Raw genomic sequence first — 8,928 nt, 5'->3', positions numbered from 1 at the left:
AAGAGATGCTCCAGTGTCTGGGCTGCATATTCCGACATCTAAGGATGCATGCAGATGCTTAAATTAGAACAGGGGAGGGTAAGGAGGTGTAGTTCTGTCCCCTCTCATGGCTCCTCATTTTTAACAATTTGTGACATCAGCTACACTGCAGTAATTGTGTCCTGGTTTTATGCATTGTTGCATACCACTCCTAGATGGAAAAATACAAATATTTATATATATCTATAAATGCTTTTGTGACAATCTTCTAAGGGAGACTTGGCATTGGTCACCAGTTGTGTTTTGTTGCAGCTCTTCTTCCCTTAATTCCCTCTTCCCAACATTCCACATCATGCTTTCCCCAAAAACAGAAGCAGCAAGTGTGAAGCATGCACGTTAAGCTTCCCTCTTAAAATCCTGTAAGGGGAAAGAGGGTTATTTAATACTTTATATTTCAGGGAGTTTATTTTTGATGGTTAAATTGACAGAGCTAAAAAAATGTTCAAACATCAGAACGTTACAGACAAGTCTGTGTCCCATATTCTCCTGCCCCAAGGAAGCTGTGAACGGAATCTTGTTGCACTCTTGATTTAATGCTGTCATTCTGGTCTGCTCCACATCAGTTTGTCCCACTGCTGGGAGAAGTAACTCCAGAGCCATTCAGGATATTTTTGCAGTGTAAGAATGAGCTGGGTGGCTCCCCAGCACAGGAGACTGTAAGTGTTGGTGTAGCTGCCTGTATTTTCACACTGCTGCTGTCCTGCTCAAGCCAGAGGAGTTCAGCTGTTGCTCTGAATCAGGGCTGGAGCTGAGGGCCACCTAAAACACTCTGTGCTTCTACAGAAGTCAGGACTTTTTGCATATCCATACATGAGGATGGATTCTCTTGACAAGTAATGATAAAGCAGACTTGGAGGGGGGTACAAAGCAAAAAAGTTGAGGCCATTCTTTGTTGCACTGCCTTTGTCTCCCTGCAAGATCAGCTGCAACTGTCGGTGATCACTTTTATTCTCCAGAGAAGGGAACAGAGCTGGGGAAGAGACTGGAGTGCTCCAAGGAGTGGGTGGGGAGGCTCAGCCTGAAAAAAAGGAGGCTCAGGGGAGACCTGGCTCTGCACAACTCCCTGACAGGAGGGTGCAGCCAGGGGAAGTCAGGCTTTGCTCCCGGGGAACAAGGGACAGGATAAGGGGAAATGGTTTCAAGCTGAGCCTGGGGAGGCTCAGGTTGAACAGCAGGAAGAAATCCTTCACAGAAAGGCTGACTGGGCATCAGGTGGTGTTTAAAGAAAAGCCCGTACTCAATGCCTGGTTGATAAAGTAGTGTTTGGTCACAGGCTGGTGATCTCAGAGGTCTTTCCAGCCTGAATGAATGATTCTGTGACTCTAATGAAAGGCTTTGTGCTCTGGCAGTCATTTGCAGCCTTTCTGGCACCTCACCCAGCCACCTCAGGCTCGTGTGCCCCCGCCCCCTGGCTTTGTGTGTTCTGGCACAGCAAGAAGACAGACCTTGACTGGAAACCAAGTCATCAAGGCAGGGAAGGACTGATGGCTCACCAGCCTGGCCTGGGAAACACAGGATACGGGGGTTCAAGAGCCTCCGGACTTGAACTGGCTTCTGCCAGAAGCTGCCAGAGGGGTATCCAAGCAGAAACCTGGGAGGGGCATGGATGGGCAGAGAATCAGGGGACAGAATCAGACTGCTGAACTGAACCCTCCCCTCCAGGAGCAGAAACAGCATCATGGTCAGAAGACAGCTTCCACAAACTTGCCTGCTCATCCTCTTCACAGGCTCTTTGTCCTTCCTAAGCAGGACAGTATTAACCAAGTCCTTTTTCCCTCAGAAATTTGACTTTCTCTGTTTGGTCACTTTGCCTTCTCCTTATTTCCTGTCTGGAGTTACCTGTGCTCATGTCTGAGCAATCCCTTTTCCCAGCTAGGAGACACTGGTTTTTGTAGCCTCTCAGCACTTGTATCACCCACCCTCCACTGTCTTGTTTCCTTCCCTCATGTGCAGTTATTTTTAGCACGATGAAGCCAGCTTGGTGGATTTTCTCCCCTTCCTTAACGACATTAATACCACTAACTAATGCCAGTTGCACTTCTGTGTTCAGTTTCTCTTCATTTTCCAGGACCTGACAGAGAAAGGTAAGAAGTTTGGGATCAACACCTCAGGGCAGTGTTTGAGGTTCCCAGTCTGCAGGCTTCAAGTAAAATGTGCTTGTTTGAAACAAGGGGTGAGGGGCCAGGGAGGCAGGAGCACAAACCCCCGAGGCTAGGGAAAATGGGGAGTGGGCAGAAATGTCAAGTAAGGCATTGCTGAAGTGCAGAATTCACATGTGGCTGCATAACTAAGTTTTAACTGCTACTCTGATCAAATTTGATTGATACAGAGAGGAGCTGATGCAGATAATCAATAGCAAGTGGCTTTTGGTCTTGTCTCAGACATCATGTTCTCTGGCTTGTTTTCCTAATTTTTCTAAGCATCCATGGAAATACAGTTTAATACTTTTACCCCCCCCTTTTCTCTTGGTGGAAGCTGTGACACTCCAGCTTTTGCAGGATCTGGCAGCAGGATCTGAGGACCTCTCCTGGGTTGCGGGGGGTTCCTGCAGTCTGGGAGGTGGGTGTCCTGTAGCAGCAAAGGCAGCAGAACTGCTCGCCTTTGCCAGGCTGAGCAAGCAGGCTGGGGTTTGCCAAACTCGGCCTAAGAGGTGATTTATTTCTTTCAAATCAGAGACCTTTCAGGTGAAGGACAACAGAAAACTAACCAGACTGAGCAAAAACACCAGGAAGAAATTCTCTGTTCTCTGACTCTTTCATTTGCCAACAATTTTTTTTGGCATGAGCAGATTGGAATCCACAAAGTTTTTTGTCAACATCAAGTCCTCACTTTGTCTTGGAAAAAGCTTCTGGATTCAGTGGGGCTTGGGATTTTTTGTTCTGTTTTCCCTCATTCTCTCCCTCAATGTGTGCACAGGATGAATTACAGTCCATTTCCCAAATTCCTCCCAGTCTTCCTCCTCCACTGGTACAGGAAAGGAGAGATCCCTTCCCTAGGGATGAAGGGGGGACCAAGGAAGCTACAGCAAAAAAGCATCCAGTAAAGTATCTTTAGGGAGATTCCTGCTCACATGAGAGTATTCATGTTATGCAAAATCCACGTTTTCACTACAATGAATTATTTTAAAAAATTGTCATAATTGAGGAAATAATGTAAGTAGGAATTACTTCTGCTTGAGCCTCTACAAAACCTGCAGCAGCACGGTTCATGTTGTGATTCCCCACAGCCTTTCCCACTGTTCCAGTGGTGCATTGATCTCTCCTCTGCGATGGCCACTACCAGGAGACCCACACAGAGGGGTTCCAGAGGAAAAGTGAGGCGAGATGTGGTGATCAGCCACTCACACAGCAGGTGCCTGGTTGGGTTTCCTCCCTTTTGCTTTAGTTTCCCTCAGCAGCATGGTCAGAGCGAGGGTGATCTAAAGCTTCTTCCTCATCTCCCTGGCACAAGGCTCTCCAGGTAAAATGAAACAAGCTTTGGCCCTCTGACCCCCACTGCAGGAGCACAGCCACTGTGATTTGTCCTGCCAGCAGAAGGGTGTCCTGGAAAGAAGGTCCATCAGTGGTTCCTGGTGTGACTTTTGGCCTCTCCAGCCATGGAGTTCAGCACTGTGTCCCCAGGTGGGTGACAGCTGCACCAAGGGAGCAGTTCCAGGCAAAAGGTGGTGGCACAGCCACAGCATAATGGGAAGCTGTGCCCGAGCCTGGGTGCCTGCAGGGAAAGGATCCCTGGACCCAGGGGTCAGACCCCACCACAACCACCGAGACACCCACCCTGGGGACCAGAGCTGTGGCTTGGGCTGCTGACAGGGGCAGGAGGCTCCCAGGGGCCTCTCCTGTTCCAAAACCCAGGGTCAGCCACAGGCAGAGGCTGCTCAGGTGGGTTTTTTCAGGAACATGCTTGGGAAAGTTTGTGGGCTTGCAAGTCTGCTGAGGTGACTAAAGAGCACTGGCTCACTATTTTAATTTGGGTTTGGGGGTGGCTCTGAGGCTTTAAAATACTTCTGCAAAGCTTTTTGTCACAGCTACAGCATTCTGCTTCCTTCCCTCAATATGTGAAGCTGCTGGGACTTTGTATAGGAAGCACATGTGATACATGGCTTAAGAGAGGAGCAAAACTCAGCTCAGCAAAACTCAGGACTCATTTCATAAAGCAGCAGCTTCCCCCAAACCTGGCAGGAGGAAATCCCTACCCCCTGAATGGATGGAACAGTGGAATGCCAGAATGGTTTAGACTGGAAGGGACCTTAAAAGCTCATCCTGATCCACCTCCTGCCATGGGCAGGGACACCTTCCACTATCCCAGGTTGCTCCAAGCCCCTCCAACCTGGCCTTGGACACTGCCAGGGATGGGACAGCCACAGCTGCTTTGGGCACCCTTTGCCGGGGCCTCAGCACACCCACAGGGAAGTATTCCTTCCTAATATCCAACCTTATTTTTTTCCTTCAAAAAAAGGTACATCTGAAAACAACTTTGCTAAATTCTTGCTTATGTTCTGTCAAAAAAACCCCAAAACAACCTGTAATTTTCCCCTCCTCCCTCTCAGCAATGTAGCATAGATGCCAATGATGGGGAAGAAGCTGGATTTCACACAGTGGAGGCCATGGTTTATGCAGCAGAGAAGGAGCTGCTGAATATTAAAGGCATCAACCAAAGCTGGCAGAATCCCAGTAAGGATGTTCTGGAGCTTTAACCCACCCTGACGTTTTTCCTTCCCTCTCCCTCTCAGGTTGTACCTGTGGCAAGGCTGAGGTGAGACCAGGATCTATAGAACCTCTGACCCTCTGTTTCTTGCCGAGGCCGAAACCATGTTTGCTGTCAGTACCAGCAGAGTGGGAGATGCTGAAAACTCCTTTTCTTGCCCTGGATGCCCAGACTCTGTGTCCGTAAGAGGCTCCTTTGCTGGTGGCACCTCAGGGATGCTCCCCAAGGCAGCAGGGGGAGGAAGCTGTGGTGTGTCAGCGTGGGAACTGTGGGACACACGGAGCACAGCCGGAGCTGTTGGGAAGAGGCCCAGGAGGATACTGATGATGTCCCAGGTTCCTGGGTGTTCAGACCAAGGATTGTTCTGGCTGGCAGAGGCTGCACCAATCTCCCAGGAATCTCAGTCTGGGGAGGGAGGGTGGGGGGAGGCAGTAGAGGGCGGCAGAAAGGAGGGAGGGAGGGGAGAAAAGAGGATAGAGGAAAAGAAGTACAGAAAAAAAGAAGCGCAGAAAAAAGAGAATGACAGCTATAGAGCCCGGCCCAGCCGCAGCCGCTCGCACCGAGGGACAAATGGCTCCAAATTTAATTCCCGGGGCTTAAATCCCCTCGGCCTCGCCCCGCGCAGCCGCTCTGGGCCCCGCGCACCTGAGCCGGCCCCGCCCCGCCCATAAACCCCGGCGGCTCCGCGCCCGCTCCGCTCGGCTCCGCGGTGGGGGCTCGGCCCGGGGTGCGGCGGGACCGGCACTCGGAGCGCTCTGCGGAGCCCGAGGCGCTGAGATGGGGCCGGCACCGGGACCCGGGTCCCGGTCCCGCCCCCGCCGGTGTCCGCTGGGGGTCCCGGGTGGAGCCGCTTCTCCCTTGGCGGGCGGGGTGCGGGATTGGCACTGGGATGGGCCCCGGGCGGGAGGAGCCGCTCCGGGCCGGGCGCCGGCGTCGAGCCCGGCGCTGCCGCTCCTGCTTCGGCTGGCGCGGGGCTGGGGTCCCGCCGGGGCTCCGGGCGCGGTCCCGCTGCGGCCGCGGGGAGCCGGGTCTGTGCCGGTGCCGGGAGGAGGGCGGTGGCTCCCCGGAGCAGGCGCTGGATCGCGGCTGGAAGCGGGCGGGGAGCGGTGACCGCCCGTGCCGGGCCCGGCCCCGCCGCCGCCTCAGCGCCGCCCGGCCCTGGCGGGGCGCCCCCTGGCGGGCGGGAGCGGCGGGCGCAGCGCCCCCTGGCGGACAGGAACGGCGAGTGCAGCGCCCCCTGACGGGCGGGCCCCGCCCCGCAGCCCCGGAGCGCTCCGGGCCCAGCTCCGCGCGGAGCCGCCCCCGCCCCGGCACCCCCGAGGCCACCGCGCCCTCCGGACCGGGCAGCGCCCGCCTCCCCCTCCCCGGTGCCCGCACCCCCGGGCCGAACGAGCGGGGCTGGATCGCCGCGGGCGGCAGGAGCCGCTCCGGGGCTGGGGCTGAGTCCGGCGCTGCCGCTCCTGCTCCGGCCGCGCCCGCTGTGGCACCAGAGCCCGCCGGGGCTCGGTCCTGCTCCAGCCGCTCATCCGACACCTGCCGGGGGAGGCTGCACGCTATCCCTGCTCTCCCCACTTTCTCTGTGCCTCGCACTCTCCAGTGGAAAAACCTGTGGGTTTAAAAAGCCGGTGAAACTCGGTGACTCCCACTCACTGCCAGGAACGTTCCGTGGTGTTTCCTCCGTGTGTCCCAGCTGGCTGGGAGGGGGCTGGGAGCCCCAAAAAGGGAACCAGCACCTCTTGTCCTCGGTGTTTGCAGGGCAGGAGCTGTGCCTGCAGTGTCCCACCCGCGGCACGCAGCGTGCCAAGGGCACATCTCAGGGATGGGCACTGGGATTCCTGGGCAGTGCTCGGATGGACGTGGATAAAGGGCTGCCAGCAGCTCCTTGGCCAGGGGCTGCTCCGAACGGGCACCTGGAGATACTTCAGCCTGGGCAGACCCCACCCACAGCCCAAAAATACCCCAAGCTGGCATTACCTGGGAATGTCAGCACGGTGCATTTGTGGAGACGCTCAGACAGCAATTCCCAGTGCCGACCTCCTGGAGCACCCACCCACCCCAAATCCCTTCCCTTCCAGCCCAGGGACACCATCCATAAGCAGCATTAAAGCCAAGGGAACCTCCCCTCATATAGAAATTAAACTCCGAGCAATAGCCCTCAGAGATGCCTTAAAATAAAAGGTTAGAGTGGGATGAAGTTCTGTTTGGATGAAATTTGGAGTTTTTGAGGGAGCCAGCTGGAGCTACAGAACTGATGGAGAGCTTTCACAGGAGAATACCACTGGAGGTGTGCTGAAAGCAGGGATGTGCATCCGTTTCCTCAGGGTAAAGAACTTCTAGAGACCACTCCTGAGGCTCTGAAATGAACTCAGCTTCTGCAGGGAGAGATGTCCTCCCCTGGGCCCTGGAGCTGCCTCAGCACTGGCCAGGAGTTTGTGTGGCCACCGCTGTCTCCTGCTTTAAGATACCGACTGGAGCTTGACCTCAGGGAGGTGAAATTGGCTGAATTCCAGGGAACTCTGTCAAGTGTCCCCCAAGGACATCGGTGGGGCTGGGGAATGAGTGATATAAGTAGCAAATTCTATGGATTATAAACCTGTCTTTGTCCTGATCCCACTGAGCTTCCCTGGAAACTCTGCTGGTTCCTTACACAGCTGGTGTTAAAGTGGCAGCTCTGCATAGGAATATCCACATTCCATGAGGCACTGTCAGGTTATTACAGCAGGAATTCGGGGCTACGGGTATAATTCATCTGAACTAGCAAAGCTGATACTGAACCCCAGATCTGGGCACCACACAGAGAACAATCTTCGTGCTGTCCTGTCAGGTAAAGCCCATGGGCTGGGAAATTTCAGCAGCCAAGTGTATGGAAAGATCTAAATCCCAGCCCCCAGCATCCCCCAGAGGGACAATCCAAGTCCAAGGGTGGGAGCTGGTGTCCTTCCCCTGCTGCTGGCGGGACAAATTCCCTCTACACAGTTGGCCCTGGCTGGGTGGGAGCTGAGAGCAGGAGAGGAGGGAGGGTGGATCGGCTGCCCAGGAATCACTGGGAGATGAGGCTGCTGGAATCTCAGCTGAATCGGTTGAGAACATTCTTTCCCTGCAGAAGACAGGAGCCAAAGCAGATCCCTCCTGGCCAGGCTGGATCTGCTCTGGGGGAAAACACCCTGCCCCTGCCAGGAGCTCTGACTGCTTTTCCTCCCAGCTCCTGAGGGGCCACTCAGGGCCACTGTGAGGGAGTTCAAATCCAAATAAACCCCACAGCCACAGGAGTGAATAATCCCAACAGAAAAATGCCGTGTTGTCATAAAAAGCTTAAAGATCTGTTAAAAAGGCTATGACAACACAGTAATGGGATTCCCATGAGCCTTCTTAGTACTCTTAGTTCCATTTTTATGTATTTTTAGTCCCTCAATGGGCAGCTTGTAGAATTTATTCTGGGACCTAGAGGTTGAGCAGGGTTGGCTTTCGACTGACCATCACCTCTGGTCCCACTTTGTGCAAACACAACTTGGGCTGAGCTGAGTGATCACCTCAGCTTTTCCCTCCAAAACATCCTTTACTTTCCCTGCAGATGAACTTGGATTTTGCCCCAAGCTGTCCCCAAACTCATCTCCAATTGCCCTCCCAATGTCCATTCTGTTCCCCACAGGTGCCCTGGTGACACCAGGGAGGTGCCCACAGTGCCTTTCTCTCCAGCCAGAGGCCACTCCTCTGCTGGCTCTCTTCAGTCTTGTCCCACACAGTGGGGCACAAAAGGGGAAAGGTTTGAGCATACATCAGCACGTTTCTGTGTTTCAACATATCTCTCATCAAATCATCTTTGTGTCACTTTCCATGTGAGGTTTATGTGTCAAAAAATCCATGTTTTCCTATTCAGACTAATTTTGAAGTTTTTCAGAAAATCATGATCTCACAGGGACTCACAAAAATTCTCCCAACACCAATTGCTGCTTCTCTCTCTGCCAGGGCACCAGCAAGAAGTTCTGGGTCAGTTCTTGTTCCATGCTTGCCAGTGACCTCAAGAGAAAAAGGTACAGCTATTGCTATTACTTATTGCCACAGATTTTGGGTTTACAGTTGGGTTACATTTCTATTATATTCTGTAAATAAAAGGAGACAGACATCAACCTACTAGAGCTGACTTGTCCATTCCCTGCTCTGTTCTCCCAAACCCTTTAACCACTC

Source organism: Poecile atricapillus, chromosome W (assembly GCF_030490865.1).
Source record: "Poecile atricapillus isolate bPoeAtr1 chromosome W, bPoeAtr1.hap1, whole genome shotgun sequence".
NCBI lineage: Eukaryota > Metazoa > Chordata > Aves > Passeriformes > Paridae > Poecile > Poecile atricapillus.
This window is presented reverse-complemented; position numbering follows the sequence as displayed.